General features: G+C 25.3%; 1 protein-coding gene across 6 annotated transcripts in view; it reads right to left on the minus strand.

The window, feature by feature from the left end:
* LOC129613468 (uncharacterized) overlaps positions 1–19651 on the minus strand; it is a 186585-nt gene that overhangs the window by 118490 nt on the left and 48444 nt on the right. The gene's annotated exons all lie outside the window — the stretch shown is intronic.

Below are 19651 nucleotides of genomic sequence, written 5' to 3' on the forward strand. Positions count from 1 at the left end.
GATCATAAACATTGCAAAAGTACTTATCCAAAAATATTGAAGGTGTGGATTGTTACTAAAAAAAAAAATAAAATTGTTATTTTTCGTTTCGTTTTTGTTTAAAAAGCTCTTAAATTATCGGAACCCTTAAAATTTTTAATTCTAAGATTTCTTTTTGATTTATTTAATATTTGATAGCAATGCAGCAAAATATTTTCAACGTCGTTTTATTTAAATTTTATATTTTAAAATCAAGGTTAGTTTGTGCTACGTAAAATCAAGAATTCTGTTCATTGACAGTTTCTAATACTATTTCGAACTGAAGTTTTCCACATTCTGGCATATGGAGGTGATTATAAAAGTTATACAATAACGTATACCATTGGTTAGAGTTGAAAAAACTTTTGTGCCGGAATAGGGGCGAAATCTCAAGGGTTTCCGAGATAAAGGGATTTTAACGAATTTTCGCGAAATTTCTACTTATGCAAGCTTTTTTGGTTATAACCTCTATTCTGAAAAAGATAGGAACTTCAAACAAACAGTTTCTAGAAGGCCTACTAACGGGCTTAAAGAAGGCCATGCTGCTTAATTCTGTATTTTATATACCTTTGAAATACTAAGCATTCGAACTTTAGGGAAAACCAAATTTTTCCCTTGTTTTATTTTTTCAGTTTTTTCTAACTAGATAATTTCGTAAAAAATTTTTAAAACCTTGAAAATTTTTTTAATAGAATTTTGTCCAACTGCTTAAGCTTTTATTTAAGGCTTCAAAAATTAAAAAATTTTTTATGTTACAGATGTATTATTTTTTTACCCGTACGAACGTATGGCGCCTTTCACCTACACGTAATATTTATAAGACAAATTATTCAAGTTCATAAGGTACAGTATTCACCTTTAATTTCATATTCACTAATTAAATTATGTACAACACTTTCCAATGCTATTTTCACAATATAACTTTTATGAGATTATTATCACAATTATGATAATCTCATAAAAACCCTCTTTACAAATTCCCTTTAATTCAATTTTAATTTCAATTTACATTTTCACATACCTATAATTCAAATAAATTTATTTAGTTTAATTTAAATACTAAAACATTTCAAATTATTATATAAGAGTTACAATTATACATACACGTACTAGTGAACTTATAAAATTATTTTCCAATTAAATCCAATTAAAATATTTTAAATTACTTAAAGAGATTCTTAAAAATGTATAAAAAAATTAATAAATTTTTATTTTATTATCATTTTTCCTTAAATTTCCTATGAGTGAATTTAATTCGATCTATATTCGATATAATAGTGTTAAAGAGTTAGTATTGGAAAAAAAACCCATAAATTTCTATGAACTTGCACATAAATGTATGTATTATATACATATGTATGTATATACGTAGTTTAAACATACAATGCATTTATGCATTTTATATGTATACACTTGTATTAAAATAATAGGAAAATAAAGCAACAGTTTTATTCAATAAGAATGTATATACACTACATTTACTATGTTCACTTTCTATGATGCTGGAAATCCCTTATTCATTATATTGGATCGTAAATGGAAAAAGAAATAAAGCACTAAAAAAATTGCAAGTTAGTAATTTTAGTCAGTAGTTTCCATTATGTATATAGTTTTCCTACACGACATTTTCTTTTAACTACAATTTGATATTATTTTATAAAATGTGTAGGAACTAAAAAAATTAGTTTATATAGGGAAGGAACACTCTTATGCTCATTAAAACTAACATTTCGAATAAATTTCTTTCTATGATTTTTAAGGAACTTCGAACCTTTACTCAGTTCTTCCTATGAAATTAATTGATAATTTTCCGAATCTTTAATTTTCAAAAATTTTTGAAATTAGGAAAAAATTCAATTTAATTCATAAAAGGCAATTTATTTGTATTGCACAATATACACATTTTTCTAGAGAGCTAAATCATTTTGAATAAAGTTGAAGAAGAAAACCATAGCTTTGATAAAGTACGTTTATTGCGCATGATTTAGTAAATATAATAGCAAAACCGAAATATTTTAAGCAAAGATAAAGCGCGTATTTTACGAAATAAAAGAAATGTTTCCTTAATTTTAAAACTTTTTTGTGAATTCTATAGTTTTCTCATACACTTTTTAGATATTAGTCAGCATTCACATATCAAACATTGTTTATGAATTTTGTTTAATTAAAATTCCATCGAAGTTTTATGTGTAATTTTCATTCGTGAATTTTGTTTGACGGAAGAAAAATAAGCACCAATCAATTCTCTTCAAATAAAATCCATGAAATTTAGTACAGAATAACGAAAAATCGGAAAGTTTTAATTATGAGCGGCTAGAACCTAGAACCTTTATATTCCAGATTCCTATAAATACAAGTTAGTTGACAACAGTCAAAAACTTATTCGCATACAATTTTTATGTTCTCACATAGGTTGAAATTCGCTTAACAATGACAGACAATAAAAGCATATTGAGGTGCATAAGTACATTTTATTTTCTAAATATTTTAAAAATATACTTAATGGCACTTTATGAGAATATATTTTTAATAGTTTCATACATACATACGTATACGTTATATCTATGAGTATATTATTTTATAAGTGTAAAACAAATATGTACATACACACATAACACATGTCCAAGCAAATATTCTGAATACTTATATAATTTAATTGTATGAGTATAATTATATAAATATACATATGTGCATATGTTTGTATATGGTCAATTGTATTTTTATAAAATATATTTGATTTTATAGCCATATTAAATAAAAAAAAAATCTCTGAAAGGATATTACTAAATCTTTATTGAAAGATTACATCGTTACCGGAAAATCGTTATGATTTAACAATGTTTAAAAGCCAAGAAATACAAGTATTGTATTTTTATATTGTTATTTTGTAAGACACACATAATAATAAAAATACTTAGTTATATTATATCCAATATTAAATTTATTACAATATTTTGCTAACATAAACGTAAAAAAAATATAAATAACGTATGTATATTCACACATTCATCTTCAAGTACATAATAGTTTCTTTTTTAAAGGAAATTTATATTATATAAATTTTATCTTATGAGGTGTAGTTCAATCGATGCAGATACAATGAATGTATCAGTGACGAGTTTTAATGGTTCCAAGTGGTGTTATTCAGTTACAATTGAAAACTACATGACAAATTTTAATAAATTTCTTTTGTAGTTTAGCTATAATAATAAATAATATTCTGCTAATTTTATTTATTTAATCTTATAAAATTCAAATAGCATAGCACCGTTGTAGATATTAGAATTTATTTGAGGCTCAATACCAGACTTTGAAAAATTAAAAAATTGAAATATATTACTCGTCTCTGATATACAATATACATAGAAAAATGTAAATTAAGTAGAGGCTTACTTTATGCAACTCAAATTCCCGAGAAAAGTTTGTCAATTATTTGCGGTAGCAAACAGAACTCAAATATTAAATTTAAAGAAATTCCGTCAATTAGTTCCATAGAATATATGATATAAAACGTAAATTCGGCTCCTGATTTTGTTTCCAAGCCCTGATATTCCCAAAAAATTTATAAGTTCATTATTTTAACACCCAAATTTTTTAAATTTACACGTTAAGTTTCAAAGAAATTGGTTGATTATTTTTATTTGTTTGCCCAAAAATACTATTAGACGCACTATAAAACGAAACTTATATAGAAAATTTGAAGAAAATCTGGTACTACATTTTCTTAAAAATGCCCAAAAATGTGAAATCGGCCTGTAGTAAAGACCCAGTTCTCAAAACCTGACATATCAGAAAACTAGATCAAGCCGTGACTTGGTTATGTCATATATAAAATTTCATTCAAATCGGTTCAGCAGAAATTGCAATTCTAATCTGCACTGACAGACCTACAGATCTATCTTAAAATAGCTTATTTACGTTTCCCTACCACGGAAAAATGCATTTCTACCAAAAACACGACATATGAAATTTTGTGGCAGCACACCACCTTCCTTATTGTGTCCGTAAAAAATTGGTTTCGAAAGTTAAATTTAACTACGGCAAAATAAGTGTGTCTTAAAAATATTTGGTATCCTTTTATTCTGCAATCATTATATTGAAATACTTATTTTATTATTATCTTATCTATACAAAATATACAAGAGTATATTAAATTATTTTTTCATAATGAGTTCATCCTCGAAACTTATTACGTGGTCAATCGCCTTTGATGCCTGTATATACAACAATGTATGTACACTAATATAAAATTTATTAAGTGTTTTATTAGTGTCTAATAAATTTCATTTCGGTTTCATATAATTATATAAATCCATAAATTGCAAATAAAAAAAATAATAATAATAATAAATAAATTAAAATCTTTGAGACTATTAAATTTAATTATCTTAATTACGAAATAATTATATTAAGTCAATCGTCTGCAATAAATTACTTATATTTAATGGAATTTCATAATTAAGTACATATACAACTTCTATGTAATACATGACCATAGGATGCATGTATAATATTTTATAAGGATACTTTTTCAAAATAAAAGTTTTCCACAATATTTAAAAATTAATTCAGGAATTTTATTAACTTAAAAGAAATTTGTTTCTGGAGCCTTACATATATGTTGTGTACATATATGTATGGCTCCAAATGTACGTTTAATTATTGGGACCTGACATTTTAAAGTTTAATATTAGAAAACGTTATACTTTTTTTACTGTTATTAAAATTTTAATTTGCTTTAGAAAATTTGGTGTGTTTTACTAATTTTGGGCGAAAAAACTAACTTGGAACCAGTTTAAGAGTATAAGGATATATTTAAGTATCAAATTGAAAATATTCAGAAAATTCTTATAAGTATGTTATAAAGGCTATATAAATCATATCAATCCGTTAGATATAATAAATATAATAGAAAAATGCTATGAATCGTACTAATTCGCTTCACTTAGGGAATAATTGGCGCAATTAATGCTTATAAAAGAACCTATAAGAACACTTTCTAGCAATTTCAACGATATTCAATGTGACTAAGTTTGAATCGAATTATTCAAGAAATAATTCAAATTGCGGAAAAACCAGAAACCGAAGCAGATCGTGCAAAATAATTGAAATACCACAAAAACCTACACGAATCACAATGAGTTTTCAACAATATAATATCCAGTTTCTATTACAAGAACCAAAAACTCATTTTTAATTAAAGTACAAATATATTATTATTTTTCGAAGAAGCAAAAATTTAAAGAAAATATTTTATGAAAAGCCTTCGTATACCATTTAAGAGCTCACAATTAAGAACTTTTTTTTTCTAGGAAAAAAGCATTCAATAAATTAATAAATGAAAACTATGAAGGCAATTTTATTAAATCAAATGAAATAAATTTATGAAATTTATTTTTAACTTTACTTCGAATATAAAAATTCTGAATTTTCACATGTATCAATATAGTGAATTGAGAAAAAATAAAAAGCTGCAATGAGAAATAATTCATGAATAAGCAATGAAATGAGTATCCTTTTTTTTCATCATTTTGCTATACGAAAACCGCAAAATAAAAAAATTTTTGCTTTATTTTTCTCTTATATAATAAAAATTACAAAATTGAATTAATGCTTTTGTGTGTATTGAAAACTGCAGTTGAATTTTATTTTTTGTTTAATTAATTGCATATTGATTCAAACAATTTGTAAATAAACAAGTTTTTTATTTTCACTTATTACAATAAAAATATAATAGGATGTTTCATTTAATAATCTGAAATGATTTTAATCAAAAGTTCAACATTTTTTTCCTACTAAATATTTACAGCTAATTGGTGGTAACGTAGGTATATTTTCAATAATATTAAGTAAAACGAGAAAAAAAATAGAGTTGACCTTGTCAACTCTGTGATACCCGTACGAATTTGTTATCCTATGTGCGAATAACTAATGTGCCAGAACTTTAAGTTGCCGTATTACCATATTAATTTATGTAAAATTTCAGTACAAAGTGTTTTTCAAAATACTGTGTGTGCCAAACTACTATTGAAGTTAAATGGCAGCTGCCAGAAAGAGCCAAGAAATTTTAGCGAATTTATCAAGCACATCGGCCCTACTAATATATTCACTTGTGTGAAATCTCAATCTTCACAGCTTTTATAGTTTCTGAGATATAGCCAAATAACTTTTGAAGTTGCATGGCAGGTACCAGAAGGAGCCAAGTAATTTCAACGACTTTTATTAGACACATTGGCCCTACTAATATATTCGTTTGTGTGAAATTTCAATACCGCAGCTTTTATTGTTTCTGAGATATAGCCAAATAAATTTTGAAGTTGTATGGCAGCTACCCGAACCGGTACCCCGATCATGTCCAATTTAAATAGGGTTCTGGCACTTACTACAATAAATCATTTGTGAAAATTTGGTGAACTTAGCTCAATTAGTTTTTGAGTTATTGTTCGGACGAACGGACGGACAGACAAAGCTAAATCAACTCAGAATTTGACGCTGATCAAAAACATACACTTGAGTCTATATCTAACACCGTTATTTCTTAGGGTTACAAACGGTAAGGCAAATTTAGTATACCCTTCGAATATACGTTCGTACGGTTATAATGACCTCTTTTCCAGATTATCTGTGAAGCAAAATCTGTTCCGGTCAGAATATGATACATTTATTAAATAATCCTCTGAAACACTAAAATTTAACGTTTCTGGACTAACAAAAGACCTACATCAGAAAGTGAACACTTTTTTTGTAGGCTTAAGAATGATTAATATAGACTAATATCCAGGATACTTTGAAAATGTAAAATTTAATTCAATATAAGCTCCTACTAAAATTCATTTAGAAATATAATATTATACTACAGCGTTGTATTTATAAAAAGTTCTTATAGAATAATAACAATTCATCATTATTATAATGAAAATATTTCATTTAAATTCTTAAAAGACAATATCGCTTAATACAATGAAAATTCAATGACATACAACTATAACTTTAAAATTTTGAAAAATTGCAGCAACACTGGAGTTAAACACAAACTTACACAAAGTTGTAGGAACAATGTTTGCTCGAAAAACAAACTGGAAATTTCTCAGTCAAATTATTATTAAGTTGGATATTAATTCACCTAAATGTACATATGAAAATAATTGGCATAAAAGGAATCTGTTGATCAATTAAACTGAATAAATTCAATAAATTTTTAATTTAAAAACTACATTTAATATGAAAATACAAAATATTCTGGTGATGTGAAATTTTTAATTATGCATCTCAGTTTTATAGAATTATTTGTGTATAGAAATTGTAATATTGGTGACCTGTCAATGAGTAATGTAATTTTTTTAAGCTCGATTTAAGAACTAACTCGTACTTTTCTAATATAACAACATCTTACAAGTTTTTTGGGGTACGACAATACATAACAATTTGCATAAACATGTTTAGCTTATGCTATGAGAATATTATTTTAACTTATGCTATTTCTAAGCAAATTAATTGAAATTCTTTAACATCTTATGGTTGTATAATCATAAATGTAGCTCCATAATATTCATGTAATAAAGTTTCAGAATATAATATTAATATAACACTGCATTTTTCTATTAAGAGCTATATTATAAATGGGGCAACCTGTTCGAAAAACGGTACATTTAAAATTTCGTATAAGTTCAAATGAAAGTGTGCACCAGTATTATAAACACGGTTGCCACTCATGAAAAAATTAATGCACCAAATTTTCCAAAAAAAAGAGCCAAATTTAAGCAAAAATTGTCAAAATTGATAATTGATGTAAAATTCGAAATGAAATCTTTAGCAAAAAATTACAACAGAAATAACAACATAATGTCGACGTCAAAACTTGTAAAACATTTTCGGTATTTCACAAGTAAAACTATAATCCAATATGGAAATGGGCTATCACTATAATACGATAATAATTATTAACCCTCAATACTAAGTACATTATACACAATTTTATAACTTAATTGTATGGTCTTGTCAGGTTCAAGTAATCAAATTTTATAAAAAATATTTAGAAAAAAGAGAAAAACTAATGGTTTTTTCAAGATTCAAAAAATGAGCCAAATATAACTAATTGCGAAAAAATGAGCCATAAAGACAAAATTATTTTAAACAAGTACAATAGACAATGTCTGGCCGACTTGAGGCAAAGTGGCAACATTGATGATGAAGTGCAATTCTCTCTACTTTCGCTTTTCTTGTAGAAGTAAATAAGTAAAAGAGCAAACAAAAAAGAAAACGAGAATAATTAGCTGTTATGAGAATTTTAAGATAATAAACTTCTTTTTTCTCAGATAAATTTTAAAAGAAAGAGTACAATCCGGATTTGATATTAGTCTAGCTTAAAATGTACTAGAACTCAACCTAAATCCAAATTCAACGAAATCCAATTGCATTCTTGAAAATGTTTTAAGGTAGTTTTCATAAAAAGTAAATAAATTTAAAATTAAACTAAGGTGGCCACATAAAGTATTCATTTTGTTTTTGCAATGTTTTCAAAGTAAAATTTTTAATTTGTGTGTTCACATATAAATAAGCAACAGAAAATTTAACAAAACATGCTGTACACTTTAAGTGCAAAATTTTGTTAAATTAAATTTTAAAATTAAGAAAAAAATAGGTACATTTTTATTAACAGCTCAATTTATAGCCTAAGCGATTAAAATTTTATTTTTTCTTTATATATAAAAATTAATGTGGCGAAGTAAAAAACCGCGAATATATTTTTTTTTCATATATCAAAGCTATCAATTTAATATTCATTTACGTCAGAATAACTGGTTCATACGTATGTGTTCCTTTATGTCTATACATTTGGTTTTAATATAACTAGAGTTTTTATTTAAGTTTATAGTTTATTGAAAGTTCCTTCACTATTATTATGCATATAAATGTATGAAGTTAAAATTTTACATATGCTATGTGTGTAATTTTCATTTTTCTTATACCTTATGAGTTTTGCATTTTAAATCAAGTAACTTCGTCACGCTTCTGCATATTTATTCATTCCTTTTTTTTTTATATAATTTTTTCCTTTTTGTTTTTGTTTATTAGAATTTTTTTCTCTTTTGGCTTTTAAAGGAGCAAGAAAAAGAGTTTTCTTTTTCTATTTCTTCTTCTATACTTTTGAAATTGTAAGTGGATTGTAGTTATCCATAGAAGTGGGTGCATTCATTGTTACTATATACGGGTATAGTGGTGTTTTCAATATCATACTAGTCTCTACCATGTACTCGTATTCAGGTATATAATATGAACATCTTTAAATTATATGTGTGAATATACTAGATATAACAACTGTAAATGAAAATAGATTGCAGAGAAAAATAAAAAGTTGCATAAGAATAGCGCATTGTAAAAGTTCCATACTTAACGTTTTTTTTTTTGGTTTGCATTTTTGTAAAAAAAAATTTTTTATTTTTCTATGTTTTTTGAATAACAAAAGGAACATACTAAAAAGGATAGGAAGGAAATTTAAGGTGTAAGCAAGATTTGCCTTAAATACAAGAATGTATGTATGTCCCATTCTAGTACATGTCGGTACTCGAATATATAAAAAATAATTTTGTATGAAAGTAAACCGACCAGGGACGAATACAAAATATATTATAACAATATGTAGTAATGTAAGTGTAGGGATGTAGATAAATATAATTATTAACATACGTACGTGCATATTTACTAGCATAACATGGAAGTATATGATTGAAAACATACTTAAATTCAGGAAGTGAAAAGGAAAGAAGGAGAATAAAAAAAATAACTATTTTCGTTTTTATTATTTTGAATTTAGTTTAGTTTTTTTTTATAAAAATAAGAGTTAAACTACATAGAGAAATAAAATAAAGAAATAGAAAAATAAAAGTATAGTTAAAAAGTATAGAAAAATGAAAAAGAAGAAAATATGTGTTATTTTCGAACTTCGAGTTCCGTACAAGTACATTTCTTTTCATTTTATCCTGAAATTTGTTTGCTGTCTTTGTCTTACTTCCTCTCCTGGTATACGTTTTACCTTATTATAATATTCTATAAGTAGTTTAAGGAAAATAGTAATGGCAAACCTTTTCATTTTAAGTACAAAACGTTAAGAATTTTTATTTTAAATACATTTAATTAAACATGTATGAAAGACAAGTTTGAAGGAATGAAAGATGAATTTGACAAATGAAAAAACCGATGAACTTCTGCTAATACAAAAGAAAGCTTTCTGACAAGTTTTTTAATAAAATTTTGATTATACAAAAGATAAAGAGGATTATGGAATGGTAAAATTCTATGTCAATTAACAGTAAGTTAGTTCGATTATCCATAAAATATTTTTGATTAATACAATAAAACATTTATGAAAATAAGTCTATTTGCTAAGTCTATTTGCTTACTATAACATTAAAAAAAAATACATGTTGAAACATTAACTTTAATCTCAACCCTAGTTTTCGTTCTACTTGATAGCAAACAGATTTAAGGTTGATAAGTTTTATTAAATGGCGTAAATAATTGCTCAACGAATCCATTTGCGATGCAAACATATAACATTTAATTATATAATAAATAATATACAAAAACGAAAAAGGCAACGCCACTAAAGTTTCCGGAATTTTTTCTTTGCCAAAGACGTCCTTGTAATATTAAAAACAAATTAAATTAAATAATATTAAATAAAATTGCTAAGTTAGCTGAATAAAAATTTGGCAGCGATGTGTCCAATTTCAGCTCGAGTATTTCTCAGAATTTCTGATTGGAGCTAGTTTAAAATATTTCAAAAAAAAATTTATGCTAAATCAACCGGTTGAAATCGACTGAAATAGTTTTGATTGTTTAGTTTTAAAACTGTAAGCTCTAGATGAACCGAAATAAAAACAAGCAATTTAAAACTTGTATGAAATGCTTTCATACTTCCATGAAATGTTTGATTTTGTTGTCATTAGTTATAAAAATTTTATTGCAACACACTTTTTTTATATAATTCGCCGCTAACATGTTTTCTATAACTACTTTGATTACAATCAATTGTTTATGCTTTGGATTTTGTTCTTTATTGTGCAGTACTAGTTATTTTTGTTCTTTTATTCGGTATGAAGAGAAGAAACTTTCGTATTTTGAGACTTGGAAAAATAGTATAGAAAGGACTGTTTTTTTTTTTTTTGTAAAGGAATGGTTAAAGACAAAAATCGATAAAAATATTTTATATATTTTATTTACATATACAAAGTACATGTGTGTTCATATTTGAAATATATTTTTTAGTTATAACTCTATTCAGTCCTTGTTAAGTTAAGTTTTAAGTATAAAGTACCCAAGAGTTCATTGTTTGTTCAGGAATATATAGAATAAAAAAGTACAGCATTATTTGTAGTAGTTTTACTTCGTTATATTTTTCTTTTATATTGAAATCAAATTTAGTCACTTAAAATCGAAAATATCTAGACTTTATATTATTAGGAAAAGAAGTGAACAAAATATAGAAAAAAATAACAACACAAAAAACACAATACAACAAAGTACATTTGTGTATTGAGGAAAAGAATTTTCTATTTAGTCCTGGTTTTGTTTTAAATTTTCACATACATATTTTTTTTTCCTTTGTATTTTCTTTATTTTTATTATTTGATTATAATATATTTGAAAAACTTCGATAATAAAATTTCGATCTTTATTAAATTCTCATACATATAAGAGAATAAGGATACTAGAATGTAGAAAATATTATTACGTAAGTTGAGAATGGCTAAAAATTAAATACGAATAAAATTAGTATTAGAAGTAAAGGAATAATAATAATGATGAAAAAAATACACAATTTTATTAAAATTGATGTAGTTATGTAAGTATGCGTAAATATCATTTAACAAATATTCTCAAATATGGGAAAAAAATTAAATTTAAAAAAATTTGATTTATAAAAATTATTGTATTTTTTTCAAGTTTGAAATTTTTTAAATTGCTGGTATACTTTTTGAATTTGATTTTTAATATTGGGATCACTTGTAAGATTTAACCCAAAAATTGTGAATGCTTAAACTTAAATGATAATTCTCATAGTCATTTCAATTTCTGTTTCAATTATTTCAGGTCTTTTCATTATTTGTAATATTGAATACTTTTTTTGGGAATAAATATGGAATGTTGTTAAATTCCTTAAATATAGTAAGGTACCTATATGACCTCATAAACGAGTAAGAACGTTTCAGTCGAAGTAAACCGACTAAATTATCCCCGGCATATTGACAATCTAAGTGTAAAAACTTGTTTTGAAATATTTAAAATTAGCTTTAATGATTTTATGGAAGTAATTCGATTCTCCCAATCCATTCTATAAAAACTTCATAAATATATCTGAGCTTGGGCACATGATTACCACATTTAATAAATTGAATTTTATTAATTTGTCGAACACTTAAAATTAGCTTTTGCCAACTACCAGAAAGTGTCAAGTATTTCACAAAAACTTGAGAGATATATCTGGGCTCGAATAAGACGCACGACTGTTAAATTTTATTCAACTAGCTTCATTATTTGTATTGCAGCAAGCGGAACCAGTGCAGCCATTGCATTTAAAAGAATATATGTAGAATAATATAATTAAACACCCGTTTACAAAATTTTATATTAATATCTTAGTTTTTGAAATATTTAAAATTATCTCTTTTAGTTGTATATGGCAACTACGTGATCCCGTTGTTCGAATCATGTCAGTTGCAATAACCGTTCTTTGTAGAAAAGAAACAGTTTGTAAAAGTTTGATGCACTTCTTTCTGTCGTTATTAAGTTATCGTGCGATCGGACGGGCGGAAAAACGGACGTGTATATATCAACGCTAAATTTTACGCTGAGCAAAAATATATGTACATGTCCATATTAGCGATGACGCCTTCAATTGATTACAAACTTTATTCCAAAATTAATATACTCTCCACAAAGGTTCAGGATATAATAAATTTGAAATATAAAATGAACATGAGATAAAACATTTTTTAATTTTATAATAAAAGTTGGATTTTTTTTATTATATAAAAAAAAGTAAAATTTTAAACAAAATATTGAGTAATTCATTATGCGTATAATTTCCAATTTTGAAAATAATTCAGCATGAAAATTTTGAGTTTGTGATGAGGAAAAATTCATAATAAATTTTACGGGATTCTGAACGGATTTAAGAAATTCTTCATTTTTTACAAATTTTCTTTAAAGATTTTTGAGTACAATAAGACACAAGGATGACGTAATCAAAGGGACAAGTTAAAGTCAGAAAAATTAAAAAATTTTTCTCCCCGAACTGAACTCGAACTAGTGACCTACCACTTTCTAGGCGGACGCTCTATACCTGAGCTACAGAGGTATGACGAAATTGCCGACGAAATGTTCTTCACGTTGTTTTATACTGAAACGCTACATGCAAGAAGAAACTTGTATGAAAAAATTTCCATTAAGTTAATATTATTTGTGTAATAGGCACATTACTTATTAATTTCACAACTATGATGTTGTATTAGTAATTTAAAACACAAGGTTTATTATTAGACTTGATTACTTGTTGAAAGAATCAATGAACACTCGTAATGCCCCGAATTTAAATTATAAGTAAAAGTAACTGCCCTGTTGAAATTGTTTTATAAAAAAAATGAATTTGCAATAAATAATTATTTTCGATTCCTTTATTTTATATAAAATTCAATACAATAGAATCGACAATAGAATCGAAAATCAACAAAAAATTTTGAAGTAGCCATGTAGCTTTATTCAAATTTCGTTTAGTTTTAACATGTAGTCGGGGTAAAAAAATTAAATTCAACTAAAAATAATTCAACATCGCAAAATTAGAACATTAATTTTCGATGCCAAAAAAATATAAAATTTTTATATCATATTTTAAAATTGTTATACTAAAAAAACACATTGACACAACCCAAAATATAGACACACAATAATTTCATAAACTTGAATTTGTTAATAAATAATGTGTACATTTCTTTAGTTGCGCGAATATTTTAGGAATTCAAGTTGAACTTCTTAAAATGTGAGGAGACAAAAATAAATTGATTTTTTTTTTATTAACGATTTTATTTGCATTTTCATCTTTTTTTAACCCTTTCGTTATGTAGCGTTTCTGTTGTGTATGTACATATATGTATGTGTGATCCTGTTTTTATTTATTTTAAATTTACCTTAGTCTCGCGTTTTAAGGACAAAAATAATGGTATTTTGATTTAATATTTTATATTACATTTTTATTGTTATAAAAGCTTAGAAAGATTTCGGTTTCTCTTATATACTGCTGTGTGTGATATATGTATGTACATATAGGTGTATGTACTACTATATAATAAAAGAAATTTTGTTTATAAAATATTAAGAGAAATTTATATTTATTTTTAAAAAATAATTTTCTAAAGATTATTTCAGAAAACAAATATGGTAATTTTATATTAAAAATTTAAATAAGAAAGAGTTATTTTATATTATTCGAAAAAGTAGAGCAAATTATTCAAAATTTGATGGAAAGGATAAATAAAATTATGATAAAAAAAAACTATGTTGACATGTAGAAATTAAATGAAATATGAAATTAAATTTTATAATTTTAAAATTGATGGCAAAATCAAATTGAGTATTAAATTATTTTGAATTTTAATCATAGTTTACGATTATGCCTATATGTATTAGATTAGATGAAGTGTAAAAAGTAGATTTGGATGAATTTCAAAGAGATCATTGACGAGTTGGTACAGAGGCAATCTGAGGTCCCTTTCTTTCAGTCTGTCCCCATAGACTTTCTTTTTGTGGACTGTCAATGTTTACCATTAGGAGCAGACTTGGAGGAAAAGAATCATCGCTGGGAGGCTACGGGAGTGTCATCATGCGAAGCTGTTATTTCCATCTTGCTCAAAGAAGTTCTCTCCAGAGCCATTTTCCGGTGAAATATTACCTTCACAAACTGGGAAAATCGGACTCCCTTTTGTGGAGACGGCCATAAATATTCTGCATGAATATCCTACCCCGGCAGTCAGGAGGCGATAATGGTTTAGGCGGGGTCCCTCATTATTGAGGAGCTCACATCCATAAATTACTTCTACTTATATGTACACGTATTCCACTATAAGGGAAGAATTGGTAACAGTTTATACATTTCTCTTTAATATGAAGCTGCTAATATTTTATCACTAATATTGTATCACAAAAAAATAAAAAATTTTTTGGCCTTGATAAAAAAAATTTTTTCCTAATATAAGAAAAGGAAAAATGAACTAAATTAAAATAAACTTTGTCCAGGGTGATTAAAACAAAAACTAGATTAAAGACACAAATACATCAAAGATATAAGATTTTCTTTTCTATGATATTCACATATACTTACAAAGAGTTTACATACAAGTTTGTATATAACACGTGGACGAAATATAGAAGGTATAATGAATACATTATATTTATATGCAATATAATTTTATACCACTAAATATCTTTTTTTTTTATTTCCACATTCTTGAGTTTTGTCTGCACTTTTAATATTTAGAGCAGAAACTAACAAAATAAAAAAAATTATATTCTATAATACATATTATGTTTTCTTAGCATATTTTTAAAATATTTTGATAAATACCACTTACAACTTCGCTGTGTCCGTTTAATACCTGTAAGGTTCTATGTTTTGCTAAAAAAACATGGGTTTCTTCTGGTACTATTATGTACATGTAATTTAGATAAATACGATTAAATGAGTAAACTACAAATAAAATGTTCTCCAAAAAGTATGCAATATAAAAATACTGTGTTTAATTAAATGAATAATTTCAGCGTAATTACTATCTCTTCTAATGCATTTCTGATTCATCTTTTGTCATTTTAAAAGATTTTAATGAATTATGAATATCTTGCCGACAATACTAAAACTTGCCATCAAAACTTCAAGGATATTGTAATAGAGCAAACACAGTAAATTTTTGTACAAAGTTGAATTTATTAAGGAAAATGTGCTTTATTAGTGGCATTGTTTTGATTCAAATAATTTTTTTTACGTAAGCATGAACAATGTTATAACCCACACAACCATACAAATAGCAACAACGAAAAAAAAAAATAAAAAGTTTTTTTTTGTGTCCCACTTTAAATAAAATTAAAAAAAAAGACTTGATGAATTGCTTTAAAACTGTTACTAAACTGATATAAATATAGTGGGGGTCAGTTAGGTTCATACACTTGCATGTCACAAAAATTTTTCACTTTTTAGAGCGATTTTTGTTTCTCTTCTTTTATTTTGATTCTATTTTTAATTTTTATCGATTTGTTTTATTTAAAATGAGATTTAAAAAAAAAATTTTTAAATGTCCTTTTTGACGTAAAACTCGTTTGATATTCGTTATAAAGTGTTATTAAATAAAAGTAAAGTTAATTTAGCCTATGCTAATGAGCTTTATACGATCTCGTATTCTATAAAAGTTAATGCTGTTCTATTTAATTTTATTCAAGTTTTTTAAATTTTTAAAATTACAGCTATTTGATCATTCATATAGAATTTTTATCGCGGTTCCCATTTCTCCTAAAATGTCAACTCTGAAATCGAAAAATCGAATGAGGAAAAGTACATTTTTCATTTTGTAACTCTTTAAAATACAAAATTTTATATTTAGAAATTTTTATTAGAAGTCCTTTTTTTTTTCTTTAAATTGTGGTCTGAGTTGTTATAATAACATTTTGAATTTTATTACGGTTAGATATATATATATGAGAATTGAACGATATTCATGCACAATATTTATGAATATTTAAGTATCCTCTTATGAACTGCATGTTTGTATTTCTCATATTTAGTTTATAACTTCTATATACATGCAGATGTAAATACCAGTACCCTATATTTTAAATTTTACATATACTACTTATATACCATCATATAATTAAAACGAATTTTCCTCGTTTTCTTTCTACATATAGTATGAAGATATCAATAGAGTATAGCTATCGGGTAGCAATAAATACCAATAAAATGAATTCTTTGTCATTGTAGACATTATGAAGGTAAAAAAAAAATATGTGACATTTTTCGTACACTGACAGTTTAATTTTATTTTATCATATAATATGTGCATGCTTTTCAAATGTATATGTATATATTTAACTAATACAATATGCTACGAATATATTATTCATACGTGAAATGTACTTTATTATAGATTATTATTCATTTTAGTATTTAATGTACGGGTACAGCCATGTACGCTAATATTTTAGTTATAAGGATAAAATTTACTATCATTGCATAGCCATCGATTATAATGTATGGTAAATAATATTACCAAATATTTGCAATGAATTTGCAATGAATCTTTATTTTTCATTAAAAAAATACTTTTGTAATTTCATATTAAATTTTTGATCTATTGCAGTAATTATTCATTTGAAGAGCGTGAGACAGTACCAAAAACTTCCGAAAGCAATCAAATAATATGATACTTCAAACAAAATTTTTTATAACAAAATAATTATAGGACACAGCAGCGTTTCTCTTTTGAAATAGAATTGTGATTACAACTTCACCGTTCCGCTAATTTGTCACCTGGGATTAAAGGTCATACAGGGAGTTTCGCTTAAGGTGGCAAATAATTTCAGAGATAATTTTTTAAAAACTGAAATAACTCAAATTATCAACCGATTTTGTGAAACCTACTTGCCAAAAATTAAATATATATAACATATTATAAAACGCCGGGTTGTTATTTTCTTCATATTGTGCCTGAATTGCACGAGTCGTTATAATAATAATAGCTGGTTAATTAGAAATGAAAAAAACATTTTTTACAAAATTTATTTTATAGAAATTACAGATTACAGATCACAGATTATCATGGTATAGAAATTACAGACTTTGTAGAATTATTAAGTGTTTAATTAAATTATTCTGTGAAAAGTAAATTGCAAGACAAACATCTAGCTGGCAGAACAGTAACAGAGTAACATATGCTAATTTTATATATTTTATCTAATAATACAAAAACTCCTTTTAAAGAACTTATAAAGAAAGAGTTTTTTCAAAACTCAGTTCAGAAAATATTTAACCATATTAATTTGATTGAAAGTGAAATGTATTTACTGACAAGATTCAAATTAAACTGTTGATTAAGATTTCAATGAAAGTGTTGATTAACATTACTACAAGTTCAAAGCGAATTCCGTTCAATTTTGTTTTAATTTATTAACTCTATAATTAGAATTTTTATGAAAAAATCAATTATTTTCAAGAAGTTCATTTTTAAACTTAATTTAATTTGAAATAGAAATTTTCAATCTCAGTAAAATAGTGATTTTATTAATTTAAAATTGTTTCACTAATAAGAGTTTAATATTATGTTTCTTGTTCTATCATTTTCCGTAATATGAACTATCTTTGACTCCTTTGAAAATTAGCATATATAACAAAATGCTCAATAACATACCACGAAATTATAATTCAACATGTTCTTAAGAAGAACTCATTAAGCACAATTTTGCAATTAAGCAAAATTCATATTATCTTATATGAGAACTTAAAAACGAATTCAATACTGATACTCTATACATACATATATTCAATTGCCTACCTACACACGATGTTAATACACGATGCGAGATTAATCCATGACTTATAGCAATTTATTTCAATTTTCCATTATTAATAATAAACTTTTTCAATTTTATCTCTTTGAATTAATATTGATTTTACATTTAAATTCATCTACTAAATATACATTATATGTACATACATACATACATTTACATTATTTTATTCTGTATTTCTGTTCAGAATTTTGGTGTATGTATAGAACTTTAAAAGCCTAATTAAAATATCATTAATATAGAATGGTTATAAACGCTGTATACAATTTTAAATGTTAATAATCTTAATAACTTTTCATTAAATTTTATGATGACTGCTTGGAATATCATCATGATAATAATTATCATTATTATTTAAAAAAAAAAATGTGTTTTAATATTAAGGAATAGTTGTTTTTTTAATATACACAACATTCTACTTATGTACTTAAGTAATACAATCACGTTAATATTTCAATATTGATCGATTTGTATATCTATATAATAAAAAAATGGTTTTTTGTGTTTAGGTGTTTTTTTCTACATAAACGTGTATGTTGACTGTATGCTTCAATCAAAATCATATAATCAGCACGTTCATCGTTTTCTGAAAGTAACTCACATTTTATTTGTAATATTGTTGTCTTTTCATAAATATAATCTTGTCTTAACCTTAATTCTGTTAATTGAAATTTATTTTTCAAATATCGATTTATGTGAATCATATAAATATTTTTTTAGCCAAGCCTTGAATGTCCACATTACTCAGCTTGTTTGGAACACAGATAGGTTTTTAGGATTAAGAAATTTTGATTCTTTTACTAAAGAAAATTAGAAAGTATTTTTTAGAAGCTGTAGTGGTTGTTATAATTAATTGTTATGAAAAATATTTAACAAATCAGTGCTTCATAGGACAATGACAGAAATTTCAGAAAAGTACATACATATAATTATGACCTCTCAAAGTGCCGCATGACTTCTTGAGTATTTTCTGATTTTCTCTCACTTCCATTTCATACTTGAGAAAGATAATAGTATAGGTACT

Source organism: Condylostylus longicornis, unplaced genomic scaffold, assembly GCF_029603195.1.
Source record: "Condylostylus longicornis isolate FDR11 unplaced genomic scaffold, ASM2960319v2 ptg000004l, whole genome shotgun sequence".
Taxonomy (NCBI): Eukaryota; Metazoa; Arthropoda; class Insecta; order Diptera; family Dolichopodidae; genus Condylostylus; species Condylostylus longicornis.